The sequence below is a fragment of the Rhinatrema bivittatum genome, chromosome 4, assembly GCF_901001135.1.
Source record: "Rhinatrema bivittatum chromosome 4, aRhiBiv1.1, whole genome shotgun sequence".
In the NCBI taxonomy this organism is placed as follows: domain Eukaryota; kingdom Metazoa; phylum Chordata; class Amphibia; order Gymnophiona; family Rhinatrematidae; genus Rhinatrema; species Rhinatrema bivittatum.
Genome location: NC_042618.1, coordinates 204,682,814 through 204,708,019, shown reverse-complemented (window position 1 = coordinate 204,708,019; position 25,206 = coordinate 204,682,814). Strand labels below are relative to the sequence as shown.

The 25,206-nt window shown below is 50.2% G+C and overlaps 2 protein-coding genes across 6 annotated transcripts in view; both read right to left on the bottom strand.

Annotated features, from left to right (window-relative positions):
- HDHD3 (haloacid dehalogenase like hydrolase domain containing 3) overlaps positions 1-25,206 on the bottom strand; it is a 41,457-nt gene that overhangs the window by 5,725 nt on the left and 10,526 nt on the right. The window contains exon 2 of one of the 3 annotated variants that reach the window (XM_029599582.1): positions 19,164-19,359. The exons of the other annotated variants lie outside the window; for them this stretch is intronic. The gene's annotated coding sequence lies outside the window, so the exon portion shown is untranslated. The remainder of the gene's footprint in view (positions 1-19,163; positions 19,360-25,206) is intronic. 3 annotated transcript variants of the gene reach the window in all.
- Positions 1-25,206, bottom strand: part of LOC115090458 (hyaluronidase-3-like) — an 83,341-nt gene that overhangs the window by 47,638 nt on the left and 10,497 nt on the right. The window contains exon 1 of one of the 3 annotated variants that reach the window (XM_029599579.1): positions 17,267-17,290. The exons of the other annotated variants lie outside the window; for them this stretch is intronic. The gene's annotated coding sequence lies outside the window, so the exon portion shown is untranslated. Of the gene's footprint in view, positions 1-17,266; positions 17,291-25,206 lie in introns of those variants that run through there. 3 annotated transcript variants of the gene reach the window in all.

Below are 25,206 nucleotides of genomic sequence, written 5' to 3'. Positions count from 1 at the left end.
CGGTGCGAAGCGAAACCCCAGAGTCATAGAAACGGAGATAGGGCTCTCTACAGGACAGAGCCTGCAGCTCCGAGATTCGACGAGCGGAACAGATGGCCACGAGAAATACAGTCTTGAGAGTGAGATCCTTCATCGTTGTGCTGCGCAGCAGCTCGAACGGTGGTCCCGATAGGGAGCGAAGCACCAGGTTAAGACTCCAGGAGGGGCAAGGGTCCCGTAACGGAGGACGCATATGCTTGACACCCTTGAGAAAAACGAGCAATGTCAGGGTGCTGTAGAAGAGAGCCCCCATCGCTCAACAGCGACCCAAGGGCGGCCACCTGAACCCGCAGTGAATTATAGGCGAGCCCTTTTTCCACACCCGCCTGTAGGAACTGAAGGATCTGAGGTACAGAAGCCTTAGCGGGTCTCGTGGCCTGGCTGGTACACCACAGCTCAAATACCTTCCAGACTCGAACATAGGCCGCCGACGTCTATGTCTTTCGTGCCCGCAATAGTGTGGATACTACCGCCTCCGGGTAGCCTCGACGCCGGAGGCGGCGCCTCTCAAAAGCCAGGCCGCAAGACAGAAGAGTTCTGCCTGCTCGAAAAATACCGGGCCCTGATGTAGGAGCTGGGGGAGGTGCCCCAGCCTGAGTGGCCCGTCGATCACCAGCTGTAGCAGATCCGCGAACCAGGGTCGCCTGGGCCATTCTGGGGCGACGAAGATCACTGTCCCCTGATGGCTTTCTATTCTGCGGAGCATCCTGCCCACCAGGGGCCACGGTGGGAAAGCGTAGAGCAGAAGATGTGGCGGCCACGGAAGGACCAGGGCATCCACTCCCTCCGCGCCGTGCTCTCTCCGACGACTGAAGAAGCGTGGAGCCTTGGCGTTGAGAGCGGACGCCATCAGATCCAAATGGGGGGCCCCCCACCGATGGACGAGAAGTTGCATCGCTTTGTCGGAGAGGGACCACTCTCCGGGGTCCAGCAGTTGACGACTGAGGAAGTCCGCCTGGACGTTGTCCACCCCGGCGATGTGCGAGGCCGCTAGCCGGACGAGATGCCGCTCTGCCCATTGCATCAGCAGCGCCGCCTCGAGCGCGACCTGCGGGCTGCGCGTGCCTCCTGGTCAGTTGATGTAGGCCACGGTGGTAGCGTTGTCCGAGAGGATTCTGACCTCCCGGTTCTGAAGAAGCGGCCGGAAATATCGCAGAGCCAGCCGGGTCGCTCTGGTTTCCAGACGGTTGATTGACCACTTCGCCTCCACCGCGGACCACGTCCCCGCATGGCGCTTCGATCGCAGACAGCACCCCAGTCTACGAGACTGGCATCGGTGGTCACCACCACCCAGTTTGGCAGATCGAGGGACACGCCACGGGCCAGGTTCGATGGATCCAACCACCAGCCCAGACTGTCCCTGGCATTCTGCGGGAGCGGGAGAATCATCTGGTAGTCCTGCGATACTGGGTTCCAACGGGAGAGGAGCGCCCACTGTAGGGGCCTGAGGTGCGCGAAAGCCCAAGGTACAAGGTCGATGGTGGACCCCATCACTCCCAGGAGCTGCAAGTAGTCCCAGGAGGTGGGCTCCGGTAACGCAGAGAACCATCGCGTGTGATCCCACAAGGATTGATCCTTGTCCTGGCGCAGAAAAACTTTGCCCAGTAGGGTGTCGAAGGTCGCCCCCAAAAAGTCCAAGCGTTGCGAGGGCACGAGGGAGCTCTTGGAGAAATTCACTACCCATCCTAGGGAGTGGAGAAAACGTACTACTCGAGTCACCGCTGCACGTCCAAGATCGAAAGACTTCGCCCGGATGAGCCAATCGTCCAGGTAAGAATGGACCAGAATGCCCTCCTTCCGGAGGGCTGCAGCTACGACTACCATGATCTTGGTGAAGGTGCGCGGAGCCGTCGCCAATCCGAACGGGAGAGCCGTGAACTGAAAATGCTGGTCCAGAATTTTGAAACGAAGGAAACGGTAGTGATCCGGGCAGATGGGAATGTGCAGGTAGGCCTCCGTTAAGTCCAGGGAGGCGAGGCACTCCCCCAGATGCACCGCCGCAATCACTGACCAGAGCGTTTCCATGCGGAACCGAACGACTCGAAGGGATGTTGACTTCCTTGAGGTCTAGGATAGGCCGGTAGGAACCGTCCTTCTTTGGCACGACGAAGTAGATGGAATAGTGGCCCGAGCCCACCTCTCCAAAGGGCACGGGCGCAATAGCGCCTATCTCCCGGAGCCTGTCCAGAGTCAGCTGCACCGCTTGTCTCTTGAGGTCCGAGCCACAGGGAGAAAAGATGAACCTTCCCCATGGGGGGTGAACAAATTCCAATGCGTAGTCGCGTTTTATGGTATCGAGGACCCACTGGTCCGATGTGATCCGCGCCCACTCCGCGTAGAAATACATTAGCCGGCCCCCAATCCTGGGGACAGGGGAGTGGGCGAGACTGGCATCATTGTGCAGACTTGGTAGAGGAGTTCCCGGGTCCGGAAGTGTTGCGCGCGGGCCGACGTCCGCGAAAGGAGCGCAACCAGGGCTGAGACCTGGGGGAGACGGCCTGGAGCCCACCTGTCTGTATCCCCTGTAGCGCCGCTGCGCTCTGGCTCTGGTCCGAGAAGAGGAAAAAGCTCTGGATGGGCGAAATCTGTCCTCCGGCAGCCGATGAACAGCGTTCTCCCCCAGGGCCTTGATGATCTGATCCAAATCCTCCCCGAAGAGAAACTTGCCCCGGAAGGGAAGAGAGCCCAGACTCGACTTAGATGACGTATCGGCCGCCCAGTTGCGTAGCCACAGTAGTCGCCGTGCAGCCACAACCGATACCATGGATCTTGCGAGGACCCGAAAAAGGTCGTACGAGGTGTCCGCCCCGTACGCCACTGCGGCTTCCAGCCGATCCGCCTGGGCAGCCTCATCGACCGGTAGGTCCTGAGATGTGAGGAGTTGTTGTACCCAAAGGAGACTAGCCCGCTGGGCAAGCGAACTGCACATCACCGCCCGCATACCCAGTGCGGAAACCTCGAAGACCCGCTTAAGGAAAACTTCCAACTTCCGATCCTGCGTGTCCCGCAACGCCGCGCCTCCCGTCACTGGGATCGTCGTCCTCTTCGTGACCGCCGACACTGCGGAGTCCACCTTTGGGACCTTGATGAGGTCCAGAAAATCTTCGGGGAGCGGGTACAGCTTTTCCATGGCCCGGCTACTCTTCAGGGAGGCCTCTGGGGCGTCCCATTCCCTGGTGAGAAGTTGCAAAAACGAGTCATGGATGGGAAACGCCCGAGCCCTCGGTCGAAGTGCCGCCAGGACTGGATCCCCCTTCTTTGAAGATGTGACGACAGCGGGAGCTACCTGGGCAGGCGGGTCTGGTGGCGGATCCATATCCAATTCCTAGATGATCTGCGGGATAAGGTCGTCCAGCTCTTCCTTCTGGAAGAGGCACAGGGTACGCGGATCATCCCCTTCCTGCATGCCGTCCGCTTGTCCCCCATCTGGGAGGTCAGGTTCCTGTCCCGCTGGGTCTGGCACCGCCCCCACTACCGCGGGCACAGGACGAACCCTGGGAGGAGGGCGGGAGGCCCCCACACCCGAAGGATCGGGGGGGGGCCGGCGCCGAGGGCGACATCCGTGGTATCTTAGGAGGGGGGGGTCCCCCAGGTGTTTCCAGTCCCTGCAGGTAAGCTGTATGCATGAGCAGGATAAACTCCAGAGAAAACCCCGGCCTGCTCGGGTGCGCTTCGAGGGGCGCCGTGGTTCCTGTTCCCTGGCTCTGGGTGCTTGGTTCCTGCACCAAAATCGGGGGAGTACCCCCGCTCGTAGAATCCTCCAGGGAGCCGTTCCCCCTCGTGGCCTGCGCCTCAGGGCGCTCTGAATGCAAAATGGCCGCCGTTCCCGCCAAAAATGGTGGCGTGGCCGGCCCGCGCCACCCGGGCAAAAAAGAAAAATCAGCCAGGGACTGAGAGGTACCTTCCCCCCCGGGAAGGCATCGTGCACAGATGCCCTCCTGGGAAATCCTGGACCCCGGCTCGCCGCAGGCCGCACAGCGTGACGGCCGCGGCATCAGAATCGCCGGAGGAGAGGGAAAAACGGCGCCAGAAATAAAAAAAGAGCCTCGGGGGGGGGGGGGGGGGGGGGGCCACGCGCTCAAAAGCGCCGCTGCGGGGGGGCCCGGACGGCCCGCGCTGCCCGCTGTCCGAAACCAACGAAGGGTGCCGCGGGGGGGCCTTCCTGGCCACACAACCCGCCCCAGACGTCTTCCCTTGATCGCCGCAGCAGCCCTCGAGGAGCTGCAAAATGGCCGCGGGTGACGAGTGAAAACCGAAGAGGCCGGCACCGCCGGCTTTCGCGGGCACCGGGGGCTGTGCTGAAAGGAAAAACTACAGAGGAAACAAAAACTTACCCCTGGCAGCAATCGAGAAGTAAACAGCACGGCCACAGAAGCAGAGACAAGGAGATAAGACACTCCCCAAAAGCTGAAAGGCCTCTGCCTTACTTTACCCTTTTTTTTTTTTTTTTAAACTTAGAACAAACTTGATCCACTGGAAAAAGAGAGCAACAAACCAGACAATCAAGCCAAAGTAAGAAAGAAGGAAAAGGAGGAGAAGCCTGATTCCCCTACTCGCATCTGCTGGAGACAGAAGATACTGAACTCCTGCAGAGGGGGTAGTAGCATACATGGATACGCCCCCTCAAAGCTTGGGCTGACTCCATCTGCTGGATTGGGGACATAACCCACTGTCTGGACTGATCCAGGTACGTACAGGGAACAAGAAGTCTCCTGGTATCTGGTGCACTGGATCTATCAAGTACAGAGATTGCTACATTCACAAGCCTAAGTCTTATCAGGAGAGAGGAGCGCTGACTAAGTGAGATTTCTCTTCTTCACAGAACTTTGCTCAATCTTCAATACGCAGAAAAGCAGTGAAGAAAGGGGAGGAAATGATCACATTTCTGGGCTCACATCACCAGCATCTGTGCTAAATTTTCCTTTCACACCTCATGTCTACAAATAAAGAGCCCTGAGCTTACCCATGAAAGGTATCATTTGTGCTTTATAGACTAAAAGCTGTGAAACTTGCAATGCTCCCTGGGACTTTACATTACTAAATTATAGTGTTACATATTCCAAAGGGAGAAAACCAACGACAATCTCCATAACTGGGGCTTTGCTCCATGAGTGAGGGGACAGTCCCTAAATGGAGAAAGACTGATAAGACAGAGAAAGTTCCTGAATGCTAAGATGGAGGCCAAGAGGAGGAACACGCAATACATAAATTACAACCATAAATGCCACCTTGACTTCTAGTAGCTCCATCTTTAGTCTCAACTTATGATGCTACTAGAAGCTTGGATAGCAACTATAGCCTGACTGTATATTACTGTCTCTTCTGTACTTAATTCTTTACAGGAGATGAAATGTTCCACTACAAAAAAACCGAACATGATAAAAGTCTTTATAACATGCCCAAGGCTAACCGACCCTTACTCCAACAGACAGGTCCTAGTCTCCTATTCCACAGGGCTGCTATTTTTCATGGATTTTAAAACTAGGTTTTAAGTTTTGGGCAAAACTGGGAGTCTACCTCTACACCGCATCAGTTTGCTTGCCCAGGTTTGAAATAGTGCATATTTTTGTTAAAGATTTAATTTGCTGCAATGTCCAGAAATATAAATGTGCACTTGAAAAAAAAACAATCATGCAACAACTTGTGCAAAAAGTACTGTGGGACTTTCACCAGATATGTAAATATAGGCCTGTTGAGCACAGGTCCCACAGCTATTACATAAATTTGTGCTTTCGTTGATTTTCCTCTGGCATTTTGTCCTCTTTCGGGAAATTAAGTGCTTGGACAGAAGAAGCACTATTTCATAATTTTGCCAGCAAACTGATCTGAGCCTTTTGTGCATTTTCTCCAAAACTTAACTTTGGCCTTTTCAGTACCAAGAAGAGCATCAGCATCCTGGCCTCTCCTCCAGTTGTGTTCACAAGGAAACCTGGACTGTAGCAACCGCACATTCCCAGGGGCAGTGCAGTTCTCACAAGCCCACCTGCCACACAGTTAAAAGTGTGCGCATTGTTACCCGCATTCTGTGGGAGTGTACTGGGGGGGGGGCACAGCAACTATTTGCCTAGGTTGGCATTTTCAGAAACAGGCGCATTATTCAACACGGAAGTTGTCTCCCACAGAAAACGCAGGTGCAAATCTCTGCAAGTACTTTTTTCCTAGGGCAATTTGCAAAGGGAAAAGATGCCCGTCCTTTCCCTTTCAGAACTGGTGCAACTCCACGGGTGTCTATGAAAAACTGCCCCATCAGAGAACAGTTAAATCGAGTAATGAAACAGCTTTGTCGAACCAGAGATGTTTTAAACCATCTTATGCAGTAATGACCTCACTCAGATCACTCTGTCTGTGGTCTGGCTTTTATCATCACTCCTGACTTCTGCCTGCTCACTTCTCTTACCTGCCTTTCCACCCTACATCTTTCTCAAACTGCCTTATCTCTTTTTTTTTTTTTTTTAAAGCTTTGGTCCAGCGACTTTCTTCTGTTCCTGTTTGGGCTTCCAGCTCAGTCAGAACCAGTCGATCATGGGGTTATGGCACACTGAGCCTGCACATGCAGCTCCCCAGGGTTATCCCCCTCCCTCGTCCAGCTCAGCCACCACAGCAGCCGCCCTCTGACCATAAGGCACACCCTGTGGGCCCTCTGATACGGGTGCACTCCTAGCCTGCAAGTAACCATCACCATTTTATGATGACAGAGACTTTGGATAATAGAAGGACTAGGGGGCACTCTATGACGTTAGCATGCGGCACATTTAAAACTAATCTGAGAAAGTTCTTTTTCACTCAACGCACAATTAAACTCTGGAATTTGTTGCCAGGGGATGTGGTTGGTGCAGTTAGTGTAGCTATGTTTAAAAAAGGATTGGATAAGTTCTTGGAGAAGTCCATTACCTGCTATTAATTAAGTTGACTTAGAAAATATCCACTGCTATTTCTAGCAACGGTAACATGGAATAGACTTAGTTTTGGGGAACTTGCCAAGTTCTATGGCCTGGATTGGCCACTGTTGGAGACAGGATGCTGGGCTTGATGGACCCTTGATCTGACCCAGTATGGCATGTTCTTATGTTCCTCCTATCTCTATGGTATCCCTAGCCCCTGCTGGCCTGGGGAATCCAGCCCAGGTTTTCTGCATAGCAGTACTATGTATTGCCCCAGGGTCACTGGGCTGGACACCTCCTTCTGTCTTTGCAGTTATTATAGAACTGCATTCAGCGTTTCCTCTGCTCTGTCCTTGCAAATCATTGTGGGCAAATGATTAACTTCCCATTCCAGTTCAGTTTGGTCCTTGAAGTCCTCTTTGTTACGAAAATAATAATACCAGTACCAACCCAAGAAATAATACAGACTGCAGTACATTTAAAACATGGACTGGCTGGTCCTGATCTACCTTGAACAGCAGAAAGCACAAACCTTGCTATGGATGCATCCCAGCAACACTAGTCTACCTTTTCTACCTCACCAGATCACAGTCCATAATGCCTCTTACTGAAAATGAACAATGGTTAAACATGCAGCAGTGAAGGTTACATACTTGCTTTATTGCGCAAGGAGCAAATTCAGCATTATTAACATGCACAAAATGCTGCCCGTTATCCTTCTCCCTGGGGTTTTTACAGGTTGGCATGCATGTTATTTCCTGCACTTTCAAAACACCATGTGTTCTCCATATGATACTGAAGACTCTGCAAATGGCTTTGTGTAATCAGAGAAAGACTTACTTATTCCTGGTTTATCCGTATTCTCATTTTCTCCTAAGAAAATATACACAATGGGACAGGAGCTTAAAACTATGAACAGTTCAGCCTTTCACCTATAGACTCACACTGGTACTGCCACAAAAACTGGGCCACACTCAGCTCCAATCTTCTTTACCATTCCAAGATTTCATAGAAAGCCTCTTTTTTCCTTGTGTATCGCTTTGTCTTTCTGAAGAGTTTTGAACACCTAACATCCATATGCATATCAGTATTCTTTAATCAGACACATATTGCAATATCTCCATATTGTGAGCTGAACAGCACATTGATTCAGACTGTGCACAGCTTAACAGATATATTAAAAAAACAAACCCGTAACAATTATGTCAGATATCATCATACCAAAGACTCAAACTGAGCTTAACTTTCTTTCCTCGCATCTCACTGCAACATATTCATAAAAGAGTTGAGCTAGAAAGAAAGCAGAGTTGCTTACCTGTAACAGGTGTTCTCCTAGGACAGCAGATGTTAGTCCTTACAAGTGGGTGACATCATCAGATGGGGTCCGGTACGGAAAACTTTTGTCAAAGTTTCCAGAAACTTTGACTGGCACACTGAGCATGCTCAGCATGGCACTATCCACATGGGGTGCCTCTTCAGTCTAGTAATATAGAATTACAAAAAAATAAAATAAATATAGAAGAAACCCAATTCCACAGAGTGGCAAGCGGGTTTTCTGAGGACTAACATCCTGCTGTCCTAGGAGAACACCTGTTACGGGTAGGCAACTCTGCTTTCTCCTAGGACAAGCAGAATGATAGTCCTTACAAGTGGATGAATACCTAGCTACAGGCTGTTCCCAGAAAAGAGGACCAACAGCAATTTAACCAGGTGCCAACCAAGGTGCTGTTAGTAACACAGGGAATCAGCCTGAACCCGAACAATGGGCCCAAGGCAGGAAGAGTTGGGTTCTACATCTGAAAGAGATTCCGGAGGACAGTCTGGACAAAATTGATATCGCGTCGCGTCTAAACAATAGTGCGAGGCATAGGTGTGGAGAGAACTCCATGTCGCAGCTTTGCAGATCTTGTCCATGGGGATCACTCGCAAATTGGCCACCAAAGCTGCCATGGCTCGAACAGAGTGAGCTTTGACATGTCCCCCCAATTGTAGTCCTGCCTGCATATAGCAGTAAAAAATGCAGTCTGCCAGCCAATTGGACAAGATCTGCTTGGTCACGGCACTTCCAATCGGTTCTTGTCAAAAAAGATGAAGAGTTGCGTGGATTGCCTGTGGCCTACTGTTCACTCCAGGTAGAAGGCTAAAGCCCTTTTGCAATCTAGGCTGTGCAGAGCCCGTTCACCATGGTGCGAGTAAGGCTTAGGAAAGAAGGTGGGCAGGATGATTGATTGGTTCAGATGGAAATCAATCACCACCTTTTGTAGGAACTTGGAGTGTGTGCGGAGAACCATCCGATCGTGGAAGAACTTCATGTAGGGCAGGATTGAACCAGAGCCTGAAATTCGCTGACGCTGCACGCCGAGGTGACCATTACCAGAAAAATGACCTTCCAGGTCAGGTACTTCAGATCACAAGAGCACAAAGGCTCAAAAGGAGCCTTCATCAGATGAGCCAAGACCACGTTGAGGTCCCAGGAAACCACAGGGGGTCTTAGGGGAGGCTTCAACTTGGGCAGACCCCACATAAAGCACCCTATGATGGATAACTCTGAAATGGGCGATCCATTTACCCTGTGGTGGTAGGTCTCAATAGCACTAAGATGCACTCTAACAGAGGTGGTCTTTAAGCTAGTCTACAATAGGTGCAGCAGGTAATCCAAGAGTTTTGGTGTGGAGCAAGAAAATGGATCCAAGCCGTGGCTCGCACATCAAATGGAAAATCTCTTCCACTTCAGGCTGTAAGACTTCTTAGTGGAAGGCTTCCTGGACTCCACCAGGACCTGGGTCACTCCCTCCGAGAGGTCCAGGGGCTGTAAGGTCAGCCCTCAACATCCAAGCTATGAGAGATAAGGCCCAGAGGTTGGGATGGCGCAGTCTGCCCTAATTCTGCGTGATGAGGTCTGGGGAGGTTCCCAGACTGATCGGCTCCCACAGAGAAAGATCCTGCAGGAGAGGAAACCAGATCTGTCTCGGCCAATAAGGCGCGATGAGAATCATGGTCCCCCGGTCCTGTTGGAGCTTCAGGAGAGTCCTTGACACTAGCAGAAGTGAAGGGTAGGCATACAGAAGGCCAATGACCCAATGGCGGACAAAAGCATCTGACGCTGCTTGCCCTTCTCCGTGGACAGAGAGCAAAACTGAAGTACCTTCCTGTTGTGGGGGGAAGCGAACAGATCTACATCCTGGATGCCCAGAGGCAGAAGATCTGATCCGCAACTTCCTGCTTCAGGGACCACTCGTGCGGGCGGAACGACTCAAGTTGTCCACCATCACATTCTCCTGCCCCAGCCAGTACATGGCACAAAGAAGTATCCCCTGGGACAGAGCCCACAACAACATTTGCACCACCTCCTGGCAAAGAAGAAATGATCTGGTGCCTCCCTGTTTATTGAAGTTCCACATCGCCACCTGGTTATTGGTCTGGATGAGGACCACCTTGTTGGCTAGGCGATCCCGATACACCCAAAGCGTGTAACAGATCACCCGGAGCTCCAGGAAGTTGATTTGACAGTTTGCTTCTTGTGTTGACCACTGACCCTGGGTGCGGAGATCTCCCACATGAGCTCTCCAGCCCAGGTGAGGGGCATCCGTGGTAAGCACCACCTGAGCAGGGGGAGCCTGAAAAGATACATATACTTCTAAGTTGGATAGGGTCTCCCACCACGACAAGGTGTCCAGAAGGGGTGGGGTCACCCTGATGTGTATCTGAAGGTCCTGGGTGGCCTGGCGCCACTGAGACCGTAGGGTCCACTGTGCCCTGCGCATGTGTAGACAACCAAAGGGAGTGACATGAACGATGGTCGCCATATGTCCCAACAGGCGCATCATGTCGTGTGCAGAGACCTAATGACTCAGAGACCTCCCTTGTCAGGGACACTATGGAAACTGCTCAATCCCTGGGCAAAACTGCCCAAACCTGAGCCGTGTCAAACTTGACACCAATGAAGACCAGTTGTGGTGACGGGAGCAGCTGTGACTTCAGGTAGTTGACCAGAAAGCCTAAGGTCTCCAGAACCTGAATAGTGGAGTGTAGGGATTGCAGCACTCCCTGCCTGGAGGCGCTCTTGATAAGCCAATCATCCAGGTAGGGAAAAACTTGCACTTACAGCCTTCTCAGATAGGTCCCCACTACTGCTAGGCATTTTGTAAAGACACAGGGTGCCGATGCCAGTTTGAAGGGCAGCACTCAATATTGAAAATAGCATTCGCCCACCATGAACCAGAGATGTGGGAAATTTTAATATGAGTGTAGGCGTCTTTTAAATCGAGGCAGAAAAGCGAGTTTCCCCTCCATAGGAGAGGAATCAGGGCACCCAGTGAAACCATCTTGAACTTTTCCCATTGGAATAATTTGTTCAAGGCCTTCAGGTTCAGAATCGGACGAAGGACTCCTATTCTCTTTGGAATGAGGAAATATCTGGAGTAGAAGCTGGTTCCCTGCTGTTCAGGAGGAACAGGCTCGACCGCTCTGGCCGTTATGAGGGCAGAGAGCTCTTTCAACAGTATTTCCTGATCCATCAAGAACCCCCAAGAGGAGCGCAGTGGAGTGGCTGATGGGATCTCCTGGAAATTCAGCCTGTAGCTCCGATGGACGATGGACAGGACCCATCAGTCCGAGGTGACAGCCAGCCAATGATCCACCAAGAACCGAGGCTGGCCTCCTCCATCCTTGAGGGTACGGGTTGTTGGCTTCAGCTCTCTTGCAGCCAGTCAAAATCCCGTAGCAGGACTATGCTGAGGTGCTGGCTGAGTCCTAGGGGTATGCGGTTGTCTGGGGCAAGCCTTAGGTCCAGCCTGCTGGGACCGTACCCTATCCGCCGGAGGATAATACTTCCTTGGGCAGCAGAACGGACTACTGGGCCCAAGGATCTCTTACCTGAGGACTGTGGGTCCGAGGTACTGGCTGAAAGATGCTGAAAGGTTTCATGGTGATCTTTCAGTTGCGCCACCGCCTCCTTAATCTTGTCTCTAAAGAGATTTTCTCCAGTACAGGTGAAGTCCCCTATTCAGTCTTGCACTTCTGGACGTAGGTCAGAGACGCATAGCCAAGCCATTTGGCGTGCATCAATGCCCGCTGTGGCCACTCTTGCTGCTGTCTCAAAGACATCATAAGTGGACCGAATCTTGTGCTTGTCACACTCGAAACCCTGCTGACCAACCTTCAGGAAGTCCTCCTGGAGTTGAGGGAGATGATCCACTAAGTCCTGAACCTGCTTCCAGAGGTTCCTGGAATACTGGTTCATATATAGTTGGTAGCAGGCAACATAAGCTGCTAACATGGATCCTTGGAAGACTTTCCTCCACAGAGCATCCAGGACTCTGTGCTCACGATCTGGGGGTGTTGAGACATGAGTGCGGGACCTCTTTGCCTTTTTGAGGGCTGATTCCACCACCACGGACTGGTGCGAAAGCTGGCACCGCTCAAAACCCGTGGTTGGCTGCACCAGGTACACAGTGTCAGTCTTATGATTGACCACTGGGACTGAGATGGGGTGCTGGTGCTTCCTCGACTTTGGACGCTTGGCCCAGTTTTCCCTAGCGCTGAGGGAGATGGTGATGACCCGGACCTAGAATGGAAAGAATCTGATCCCCAGCACCTAACTTGAGCAGAGGAACCAATGGGGAAGATACGGAGACTACCTGGACCCCTTACCCCAAGGCGTCGATGCCCCTTCACAGAAGTCAAAGGCTCCGACTTCCTGGAGTAAAACAATTTCTCCATCTTGTCAAGGCATGTGCGCGGCAATCCTTGGAGGTCATCTGGGCACAGAAGGAACATCCATGGCTGCCATGCGACACCCCCAGGCACAAAATGCAGAGCTCATGAGGGTCTGTAATGGACATAGTCCGGGGGCACTGGGGGCATCGGCAGAAACCAGACGACGCCATGAAAAAATCTAACCAATGGACGGTCAATAGCTGGTGGCCACCAGAGGACAGCACTGTCGGTAATCAACCGCAAGGAAATTTACCACATCACCCTCTAAATAAGGCCGGAAAGGATCGAGGGACCCAGCGAGGAGAAAAGAATGAGAAAACTTGGACATGGCAGTTTTCCAAAGAAAAAGCTCCACATCCGCGAGGCGATAACTCCACAGAAGAGACTGATGAGGGATCCTGCGTGGGTGCGTGGATAGTGGCATGCTGGGCATGCTCAGTGTGCCAGGCTCCATCTGATGTCACCTACTTGTGAGGACTACCATCCTGCTTGTCCTAGGAGAAATGAATCATATTCCCCTTTCAGGGACATGGTTATTTTTTTCAAAAGTAATTTCTCTAGCTTTCATATCTGCTCTTTATGACTTATCTATCCTGTGATTTACAATTTATTGTCAACACAAATCAAGCCACCAACAACATTTGCATTATAAGCCTCTTATGTTTTCTCAAAACTTGATCACCTCTCACTTGAATTTCTCCAGCAGAAATCCTTTTTTCTAATGCTAAAAAACATTGGAGCTCCTGTGTCTTGCGAGTGAGTGCAATTATTCATGGGACACACCGGATACATATGCCTGACAGATATTACTTGAAGTGTCAGAATAGGGGAATGAGGCCTTCAGTATCCACAATTATCTTATTTAAATAGTTCATGGGACACTGAATGATGCTAATGATCTGGCAGCCCTATCCTGTGGTTTCAACAGACCAGACTTACCAGCAAGGCTTCTCCCATGCTGATGGGTATAATTGATGGTAAATTTGTCTCATAATGAATTAGTAAAACTCCGGGAAGTATCCTATCCTCTCTCATCTTTGTCGATGATGCATTTAGAAACCATTAGAACTATGATGTATGATCAGTTGTCCTTGAGATAGCACAGGCAACTTTTCCTCAGAAGTTCCTCTGGGGTTAGGGTCAGGGTATTGAAAATAAAGCGATACTCTGTTCGATCGGACTGGAGAATCCTTATTGCCTCCGGTCATGAAGAGCCGCAGGGTAGGACACCAATGTGAATTTGAGGCAACTTCTGTCTATGATCAGGATTTTGTGAAGAAAAGATCCACGTTTCCCAGTGAAAAATGTAGTGTGGTTGCCATTTAAATCCTGTTAAATGCACTGAAATAAACGTTAAACAAAAAATAAGGCTCTACTTTTTAACTGGACTAAAAAAATGTATTGCCAGTCCAATATATTAATCACCTAATATTATGCAGGGTTTGTTTGTTTGTTGACCTTTACTTCTACACAATGAAAATGGAAACATCTTTGTAATTTCTCTAAATAAGACAGCGAAAGCCTGGAAGAGCTGAGAAATGTGGCAAGTGGTGCTGGTGCACGGACACGCGGGCTCATAGTGACAAACTTCTCAAACCAAAGGCTTGAAGCTGTGGGGGTGGGGTACCTGGGGGAGTGTTAGGGAAGCGGGCTCCGAACACTCAGCACATTTTTAATTGCATCGGCCCCAAAGTGCTTTATGTTTGAGAGACTGGCTGCCTGAATGCTCCTTGCTGTTATCACCGGCTCTGCCAGCTCCTCACTCTCAGCCCCAGCTATCCCGGGAATAAGGAGCCGGTTCGGGACCAGAATCTAGACCTCGACCTCCCATAGCGCTAACCCCAAGCCACCAGCTCAGCTTGGCCGATAAAGGGGGGGGGTTCTAACATATGTGGAGCATGTTCTGGAGTCAGTCCCCTTAAGCAGGATGCAATTCTAATATGGATTTAAAGAAAAAGCATTTCTGGGCTGGCTGTATGCTGCTGTGCGGGAGACTGCCGGGTTTGGTTTTTTTTCCCATTTAAAATTTTCTTATACTTAATGCATGACACAATGACCATATGTAAACCAATCCAGAACATATAGCATAAGTATAATTTTAACATTCAAGATAAGACCCCTCACCCCTAAACCACCCCTCCGCACCCACAGCCATTACATTCAGAAGGATGAAGAACCATCAGAAAACAGTAAAACCATCAAGAGGAGCAACGGAAAACAAAATAAACCTCTGAGACTAAAACTTCCCTCATAGCGATGGAGAGAGATGGTATAATAGCTTCATTTAAGGGACCAGGTTATCCAAGGTTGCCTTCTCTTCTCAAATCCACCCAGCTGTTTACGCCTGATAGCTGTCAATTTGTTCAAACAGCATACCTTAAATCATCTTTTATATAAACCCTCTCCAACTGGGGGACTTCTATCTGGTTCCAAGAGAGAGCTACTTCATAACTGGCTACAGCCCCCCCTAGGAGGGAAGGAGTCCTGCTGTCACACATCTGAGAAAACCGCTGGTCGGGCGAGAGTGGACTTGTGTCAGGCTCAGAAGGAAGCCACGATGCCTCTTGGCTAAGAACTGTAGCTACAACAGGCTGGGGGGAAGAGTAGGTTAAAATAGGAACAAAAAGGAAAAAAAAAAATCACGGTAACTGGGATTAAAAGCTCCTGAAGAGTGAACCACATTAATGAGCAGCAGGGAAGCTGCCAGGCAGTACAAAGACGAATTTAAAAAAAAAGAAGGAATTTCTAAAATTTGTATGGTGATTTTTTTTTCTTTATAGTGATGCCGTTTGATTGAAAGATCACTGTTGGGCTACAGCGCTGAGCTCTTACCTCTGTATACTTCCTCTTTTCTTAACGTAATCTGAAGTCAGAACGACTTACACAAGCGCCCAAGAGGCTGCAGTTCGAGACAGCTCAGACTGCGAGAGCTCCCTCAATCATCACCATACAATGCAGATTCCCTGCCAGAGCCAGGCAAAGAAAGAAGAAATGGGCCTTTACGATTATCCCTTTCTTCCAGTCAGAGTGAGGTCCCTAAGCATCCTGGGATGAATGAAAACAACACACAGGCCTATTCACTATGGGGTCAATATTGAAATGGATATAGTAAGCCAACTCAGTGGTGAACCAGGTAGAGCCTTCAGAATGAAAACATGCTACTTTATTGTTCTGGCGGGGTTACAAGAGATGGTTCTGTTATATGCCGTTGGCAACACCAAAGTGGGTGATCAGAATTATGAACACATCTAAACAACAATTCTAAGAAAAGATACAAGTGAGAAGGCATAGACAATTGAGCGGATCTGTTACTTATTAGGAGATCATTCTTGGAAATACATGTTCAAGGGCTGATCCCCATTTTGTGGATGACTTATATTCTCAATACACTGCAAGAAAGGGATTTTTCAGACCAACATGGTCAAGGGCAGCGATCATGCCTTTACTCTTCTCGGTATGTCAGGACCGAATCGGAAAACTTCCTTGGTAGCTCTAGCTGGGTGACAGAGGCACCAGGAGATAACTTGATATTCAACTGGTGCTTTATTCGGACTATCAACGACAAGAAGCAGGCACAGACTCCTGCTCCCACTCCCTCCCCACGCCGAAGACGTCGGCACATAAAGACCCCTTGATCCTCTCGGTCCGCCCATTAGTACCAGCCTGCTGGGCCGCCACAGACCCCCCACTCACCATCTGGTCTCCTCCCTCTTTGTGTCTGTCCCATGCAAGCTTGAATTCTGCCGCTGTATTGGCTCCTACAACCTCCGCTGGAGTCTGATCCAAGTGAAAAGGAATTTTCTGACATTCCTCGTGAGCCTCCCCTCCTTCACTTCATAGCATGAACCCTTATCCGTGAGCTTTTCATTTTGCGGAAAATGTTTCTTTCTGGTACCTTACTGAAGCCAGCTAAGTAACTGAATGTCTGTATCCTATCTCCCCTTTCCCTCCTAGAGAGTGTATCTTTTCCCCCCTCAGTCTCTCTGTATAAGGCTTATAGTGCACCAGTTTGGTGCTCCTCCTCTGACCTGCCTCTACCCTATTAAATAAACCCTTTGGTAGATATCTCCAACACTGGACGCAGCAGGCGAGGTCTCACCAGAGACCTGTTCTTACCTCTTCCTTCATAGTAATGACCTCTCTCTCTATGCACCCAAGCACTGTATTAGCTTTTTCTGCTGCTTTAGCACGCGGATGGGGTACCTGGAGTTCATCAGGGATGAAGACACCCAGGTTCCTTTCCTCTCTGTATGTCCTTCAGAGGAAAACACCCCAACTTCCTAACATCACAGAAAACACACTTCACAACATCAAGCAAGAAGTGAAGGGAAGCCAGAGACCTACTCTGGTTCCTGTTCAGACCACATAAACGGACCACTTTTCTGACAGAGAGCCAAGGCTGGGCTACAAGCTGAGGACTGTCCCTTCCTGGCCTTTTGCCTGAGATCAGAATCAAACACCATGGGGGATTACCGTCCTGCCAGCCAACCCCACTGGGAACATGCTGCTGTAACAACCGCTGCCAAACAGGAGGATTAAACCTCCTGCAAAAGAATAAATAAATACTGGCAATGGAATTTTGATCGGCACTGGTAGAAGTTAAAAAAAAAAAAAGAGGAAAGCATTACCTGTACTTCTGTTTCTCTCCCCACTCCAGCTGCAGTCTGTGACAGTCTGCCTGCACCTCTCTGCTTTAAGACAAGCACAGGAAGCAGAGGATGTGTCCTTGTGGCAAACCCGCTAACTCCAAAAATAGGCAGGCCCTCGGAAGAAAGGCTGAAGTGACCCAGTGAGCAGACAACAGGGGCCATGCCCATGTGTACCGGCCCAGCTCTCCGCAGTACTCACACACACACAAACCCACGCCGAGGCCATAGCCTGCGCGTTAAGGAAACGCGTTTTACGCAGAGATTAATCATTTGCTTTACCTCCCGATGCACAAGCTAATGCTATGCTAATGCACTGGGAGTTTAAAAAAAATAAAATAAAATATATATATATATATAGCGCGTTGATCGGAAAACGTCTGTTCAGCACAGGCCAAGCGCGCAATTTAAAAATATCTCCATCCCGTGCCCTCCAAGGTTAGGGGCAGGGTCCACTTTGCACATGCATAAAATAATAGACAAACAGATGTGCTGGAATTAAAACAATAATTACATAAGAAAAACCAAGGCTGTTAGTGCTGTGCTCTAATCTAGGGGGGGGCACAGCTAACTACGGCCTCTGAGCTGGGTAAGTACGGGCCTGTCCAGCTAGCTGGCCAGAACAGAAAAAAAGCTCGTTTTCGCCTGCCCCTTGGTTTTAAGTGCCAGCACAGCAACGCTGGAAACTTTACTCCACCTCTGGCCAGGAGTAAAGTTTCCCCAGGAATAACAAAAGCTGGGTGAAGCCCCACGCGACTCTCTGCATTGGGGAGTACTGCTTAGTGCCCTCATTTGCAAGGAATTTCCATGCAAGGGCACCAAGCGCCTTTTGGAGCGTAAAACTCCTCGCTGGATCAGCAGTAAGGTTTATGCTCACAAAATGTGCCTTCAAAATGCGGGTAAAGCTGTGCGTTTGGCTTAACTCTCCTTTCAGTATATCGGCCTGACAATATGGCAGAGGGACGTCAGCGCAGTGCTTCTCAGCCTTTTTCACGTGGCAGTACCCCCAGCACTGGGTTCACTTCGCTGCAACACTTCATAATGTCCCCTCCCACCCATCCTCCTGAAATAATCACCTTCCTTCACCCCCCTTACAATCCACCGACATAATCTTCCCTCACTCTCTCTTACCCTTCTAACATGAAGGCCTTTCCTCATTCCCTTTTACCCTCTGGCATAACCCCCTTCCCCCTCCTCTTACCCCACTGTCAAAATGACCTCCCCATGCCCCTCTTATCACCCTAACAATCTTCTCTCCGCCCTCACCACAGTTATCTTCATCTCCCACACACCCCCACCCCTTTGGCCTAAACATCAATCCTTCTCCCCCCCCAGCCCCTTTGGCCTAATCAGTTCTTCCCGCCCCCTGTCACACCTCCCACTCCCTACATAATCACCTCTCAGCCACCTAGGTAATCATCTGTCTCTCCTCACCCCTGCGTGATCCCATCCAGCCACGAGGAGCTTGGGTGAGCGGTGCTTCTTACCTGCTTCTGCCTCCTCCTCTGCCAGTTCCTCTCTGCAATCCAAATTGCAGAGAGAAACTGGCAGAGGAGGAGGCAGCGGCAGAAGGTAAGAAGCTGCTCGCTGACTCCTCTGGCCCGCTGGAGGAAATTGCCCAGGGAGTGGCAGGGAGGAAAGAATCACAATTTTGCTGTGAATGGCTCTGGGCCAACCCTCCCTTCTCTCTACCAGTGGTTCAAGCCTGTCCCCTTCTTCACTCTGCCAGTGGCTTTGGCCTGCCTCCACCCTCTGTCAGCATTTCTGTCCAATTCCCCCTCTTCACTCTGCCAGTGGCTCTGGCCTGCCTCCACCCTCTGCCAGGGATTCTGGCCAGTTCCCCCTCTTTGCGCTGTTAGTGGATCTGGCCCAGCCTCACCTCTTCGCTCTTCCAGTGGTTCTGGCCTGTCCACTCTCTAGATGCTTCCGGCAGCTCTGGGTCACTGGTGCAAAAATGTACTGGCACATCTGCACTTCTGCCCCGGCACACCTTTTAAGAACCTCTGCCTTAGGGAGGCACAGGCAGGATGGGAAGATCTCTGAAGTAGTACACGTGGCCTAAATTAAAAGGAGCTCTGTAGTAAAGAAAACAAATCATTGTGCTCAGAGAGTAAATAAGAGACTAGTATGTGTTTGAAAAAAGGTGTCTGAGAAGGTACATAATAAAGGGAGTGACCCTCGAACACTGCTGAACTGTTCATCACTCACTGCAGAGTCTGGGGCCTGCACAGATTTGCGCTGTAGGGAGCAGAAGTCACCCATGAGGCCCAGAGGATCACAAAGGAAAAAAAAATACCAGTTCACACATCACATGTTGTCTTCTAAGCAAAATAAAATTGACTTAAAATCCCCATGTTATTTCAATAGGACAGATGAGAAAGAGAAAACAGCCCATAAATTTACCACCCACAATCTTCTCAGGTTACCTGAGGGTAGATACCAGGAGGGGTCTTCCCTTTACTTCCATAAAAGCACTTTCTTCAAGGCCCAGAAAGATGACATGGAAATCCTACTGGTAATATTTGTTCTCTCAACCCTCTCCCCCTTCCCATCCCGCAGCATTCCCTCTTACAGACCGATACACACCGCTTAACACGAGATTGGCTGCGCATTTCCCACCGGCGTCTAGTACCCCTTATACTGTAAGGGGTAATAGCGTGTGGAGAATGCTCATCACATGCAAATGCATGTGATGAGCCTTTTAGTCAGTTGTCCGTTAAGTTCTAAGCAACCCTGAAAAGTCTACAGAAAAGCAGAAAATTCTGCTTTTCTGTACACCCTCCGACTTCATATCCTAGCGATAAGTCGGAGGAACCAAAAATTAAAAATAAATAAATAAAATCGGCCCGCCAGTTGGTGGGTTCGAAAACGGACACTTAATTTTGCCGGTGTCAGTTTCCAAACTCAACACGGAGCGCCGGCTCTCCTGCACTTTTTAATGAATCGGCCTGTAACAGTGGTCTGCTGCAGGGAAAGTGCAGGAGGCCCAGGATCAACAGTGTTTCCTCTTGTGGCGTGCGGGCAATTACATCATTCCTTATCATCTTGCTATACCTGTCCAGACAAGTGGGTTATCTCTACCTACAGCAGATGACCCGCCCTTTTCCAGTGTGGCAAGAGCCAGCATTTTTCTGTCTCCAGGAGATGATGGACACATGCTGGACAGGTGCGGTAGGATTTGTTGGCTCCCAGGTCCCCAGCCTTCAGGCCTGGTCCCTGGTGGAGCTTACTCCCAGGGCAAAAGCTTGCATGTTGTTTCCTTGGTGGAGCAGGATCCTGGCTCCTACGGCAACACTTTTTGTCACTGCTCCCTTAGTGGATTAGGCCTAGATTATAGCTCCCAGGGTTCCCTTCTGGGCCTGGTTGAAAAGGCCTGGATCGTGGTTCTCAGGAATTCCTTCAAGGCCTGGTTAAGCAAAGGTCTGAATCATGACTCCCAGGTTCCATTTAGGCCTGATTTAACAAAATCTGGTAAGGTTCTCCCAGGTTCACTTTGGTGCCTGTTTGAACAGGGCCTAACAGGTGGCTCCCAAGCATCCAGCTGAGCTTGATTGAGACTTAAGAGGTCCGGTAGAGGAAGCTATTGGCAAGGTCCCCTCTATACGAGGCTTGTTAGGTAGGCCTTCCCCACCTTCTCGACCTATCGCTCCTGCCTCCCCGTGCTTGGTTTTAATTCTCTTATCTCTGGACTGAATGTGGTCCTTTAGCAGTTGCCGCGGCAGAGATTTTACAGAGCCACAAGCAGTGTAGAGCCTTCTCCTTTCTGGAGACTCTCCGAGCAGGCATAATTATTCACGGTCATGGCGGGACCCGGAGCCATTGGGGAACTAGGCCTGCCCTTATAAAGTCAAACACCTCCGGATTTTTTCCCTCTCAGTTAGAGCTTTGGACAGGGGCCACCTCTGTTGTCAAGACAACCAGCCCTTAACGGGGGGGATCATTCGAGCTTGTTGGGAATGTTTTTGGTGGCAGGCCCTGTGGCTATTCAAAGAGAGCCGGAACGTTTACTTGTTTCTCCTGCTTGCGGGAAAAACTGCAAGGCAGAGGGAAGCAGACAGCCCTGCTATCCTGGCAGTCCACACTGGCAGCGCCAGCCACCGATTTGGGGTATCTCAAGTGGCCACATGTTCGCTCCTCATACTGCTACCAATTAGAGGTTCTCGGGACCGAGCAGGCAACCACCAGGCAGAGAAGTTCTTTTATGTTTACATGTTCACAGGTGGTGTGAACTCAACAAGTCCGCACATTCAGCACAGGGCTCATTTTCAGAGGGCATCACGTAAAAGGCATTATGAAGGCCTGCGGCTTAAGCCCATGCACAGAGGGCACGTTTTACTCTCGCATTCCTGGCGAGCTTGTGGGAAAGTTCTAGGGCCTCAAGTAAAATGTGCCACTCGCGCCTTCCTCAGATTCCTTGAATCACGATTCTTCTCAGTCCCACTCTTAAAACATTTTGGGGCCGAAGCAGTGAAACGCGTGCTCAGAACGGGCGCTAGAATCGAGCGCCCGCTGTCTGAACGTGCGGGCAGCCACATCCCCTGGGCGCCCAATGCAGCGTTTAAATGAGAGCATTAAAAAGGGCATGCTAGGAGAGAGAATTGTGCGTCCACAGTACTCAATAGTTTATTGCATCGGGTGCCCAATTTCAACGGACGCACAATACGAGCGTCCGCTTTGATCCCACTTCTTTTTTTGTTATTTTGCTGAGGTTCGCTGAAGTGTACTGTATTAGGCGCCCCTTGCTACAGACGTCTACATCGTGTGGCCATCAGAAATGTGGGTTTCTTCTGAGCAAGTAAAAATATTCATTTCTTTTTCTCCCGCACAAGCAGCAATTTAAAGTGTCACAAAGATAATAAGGAGGGTGGACACACTTTTCATAACCCAGAGGACCACATTTTTTTTTTTTAATTATTTCTCAGGAGCCCCTGACTGCAGTTGACTTCACTCCACCTCTGGGGCTGGAGTTAAATTCCTTGTGTTAAAAAGTGCGCGTCGGGCACCCAGCACTTTTCTACATCGGACAGTAATAGCTAATGTCCTCATCTACATGGAACTTGCATGTGATGGGCGCTATTGGCTATGCCTTGGTTAGGGCTCGCGATTTGGGCTTGCTCACCGCCTTACTGCATCATGTGCTAGTCCTAGTGCGTCCAAACTCGCGCCCAACTGCGCGTAAACCTGGGTGCACTTTACTGCATCGGTCCAATTGTGTGGGCAAAAAAAGGGAACTAGTTCCTGAGTGCGGGAATCCAGGAGCCTTAGTGAGACTTCTCTTCCCTCTCCCTAGGGGCCTTCTCCCACGCAGGGGTCTAGCGCCCTTCCCTAAGCTGGCTAGTGAACCTCAGGCTGCTAGCAGGCCTTCTCCACTGGATTCCCTTGTGGCCAGCAGGGGAGCCGATTATATTGGAGAATAGTCCCTTTGAAAATCAGGAATAAGAAGAGCTTGCCTCTGAAGGGGGCTTCTTTCTCCTGGTCGTTCTGGAAAGAGGGGGTTTGTTCTTGCTTGTCATTTGGGTTGATGCCATGGTATTGATTGTGGATTGCAAGACAGGGCAGCAGGTTCAAAGTTTGAGGCCCTTCTTATTAAGTATTCCCTTTTAGGGTTTGGCCAAGGTCTGGGAGGGCTGAGTCCCAGTGATTTACAGACTCCTAAGGATAGTGTCTGTTAGCTTCAGAACTGTTTGAAGCCATGGTGGCCTTGGGAGTGTCAGAAGAGATAGCCTAGGGAGGCGATAGTCTGTCCAGATATCAATCAGCCCATTTGTAGGATGAAGAAGGTAAGAATTCTCACTAGAGGATTTCTTCGGATACTGATCCGGCCTATGGAGGGTCGACAGTCCTCCCTACCCCCTCCCCACTCCAAAAGCAATTCTGGTAGACAGCCAGTGATTCCTCACCCCATCAGGCCAGTGTTTGTGGTCATGGTATGAGACAGGTGGTCCCTCTGTTCTAACTCCTTGATGGTGTTTCCCTGCATGTCAGCCTCCAAGAGTGAGTGTGTAAAGGCTGCTCTGGGAAACCTCAGAGTTTGATAGTTGTGTTCCAGTACCACCCAAGACTCAATGGTTTAGGTTGGTACTCCTATTTGGGGTTCTGGCGCTCCCTCATTCAGGGGGCTCAGGTCCTCGGAGTCTTGGATTGTGAGGAGCTGCGCAGAGGTCCTGGTGCCTTCCCAGCCTTTTCGCTTGCTGGTGGAGGCGCTTAGTTTGATGCCAGGGCAGGCAGAGGCTTCCTGACTCAAGTGAGAATCAGTAAATGGTTAGCTCAGGTGTGAAGCTTATCCCTCGGAGGTCCCCTAGAGTGTAGAGCATGACCATTTCCTGGATTCTGTGATGGCCTCTCTGGATCCAATTTCCTGGAACCAGGGCTCACTTGTGGCTTCAGATGTCTCTGTTGTCCTGCTAGTCCCTGCAGACACAGCACTCAGTCAGGGATTGCCTGACTTGGGTGGCAGGTACCACGATCTACCAAAGGAATGAATCTGGATCCTCCCAGATCGGTTGTTGGCATGTCAGACGCAAGCCTAGTGCGCTAGGGTGCGTTCTGTCATCCTTTTTATAGCTCACGGGATCTGGTCCAAAGAAGAAAAAGCAGCATATGATCTATAAACAGACCAGAAACCAAGGCTATCGGGCTGGCCTGGGTGCAGTTCCTTCCCTTAATCGTTGCTTATGCGAATGGGCAAGGGGACGAGCAGAGACCAATGTTAGCCCAGAAAGCAAGCAGCTTATTCTGGTGGGCGGAGTAGAACGTACTGCGGTTTCTAACAGTTCACATTGCAAGGGTAGCGCACTTATTCCTCAACAGGAATAAATTGGTTCCCAGAGTGTGTGAGCTCAAACTGGAAGATTTCCCACAATTGAATTTGAAGGCAAATTGCAAGTTTCCAAGGCCAACAGATTATTTGGCTGCCAGAGGGAAAAAAAAAAAAAAAAAGGAGAGAGTTCAGAATTAGGGAATTTGGTGTTAAGCATATCTGCTCTCCCCTTGGGGCTCCAGTGCCCCAATAGAATCTGGATCTGGTTCTTGGAACACATCTCCTCCTTTCAAGATGCTTAGTCATGTGTTTACAAAGGCTTTTTCTTAAACGTGGTATCCCTAGTGGCCTATGCTCAAAGTTATGGACCTTAATTGGCAGTGATCCCTCCTAGTCTTTCCACAGAGTTGGTCATTTTTAATCAGTGCCATTCTTCTTATCCAAGATTGTTTTTACCTTCAATTAAACGGGCAATATCTCTTCCAGTAACCCATAACGGGGAATGTGATGGTAAGGGTACTCTCTCCCCTTATTAAAGGTTCTTTGAACCTTTCTCAAGTACTTAAAACATGGCTAATCACTTTTGGCTAACCAATAGGCCTTTGTTCAATAGTCCTCAAGGGGAGAGGCAATTTCAAATCCCTCATTGTCCATGTAAATCAAGCAGATGATCCCCTCACCCTTTGTTGAAGGGTCAGCAGGTTCTGAAGGTGCTTCATGCTCATTCTATGAGGGTTTCCTCGAGCAGAGTCTACAGTGCCTACTCCAGAGGACATCTGTAAGACAGCCACTTGGTCTTTACATGCTCTCATATTATGACCCTACAGATTATGAGGCCGATGCAATATCAGGCGCTGAGCTCAGCATTCCGCTAAACACACGGTTTGACGTACTAGACATATGCCAATGCAATATCGGGATTAGCGCGTCCAAAACGCACACCCACACTGGTGCGTAGCTACTAGCGCTCTTCACATGCAAATGCCATGATGATGAGGCTATTCGTCCAGATCTGGTGTTTTGAGGTACCCCAAGCCAAAAGAGCAAAAAATAAAGGGGCAGAGTTTTAATCTTATGCGCGCAGGGTACATTTGTGCGTCTTTCCCGAACCGCCGCCCCGGCCCCACCCCTTTTTCAAAGCCCCGGGACATACGCGCACCGT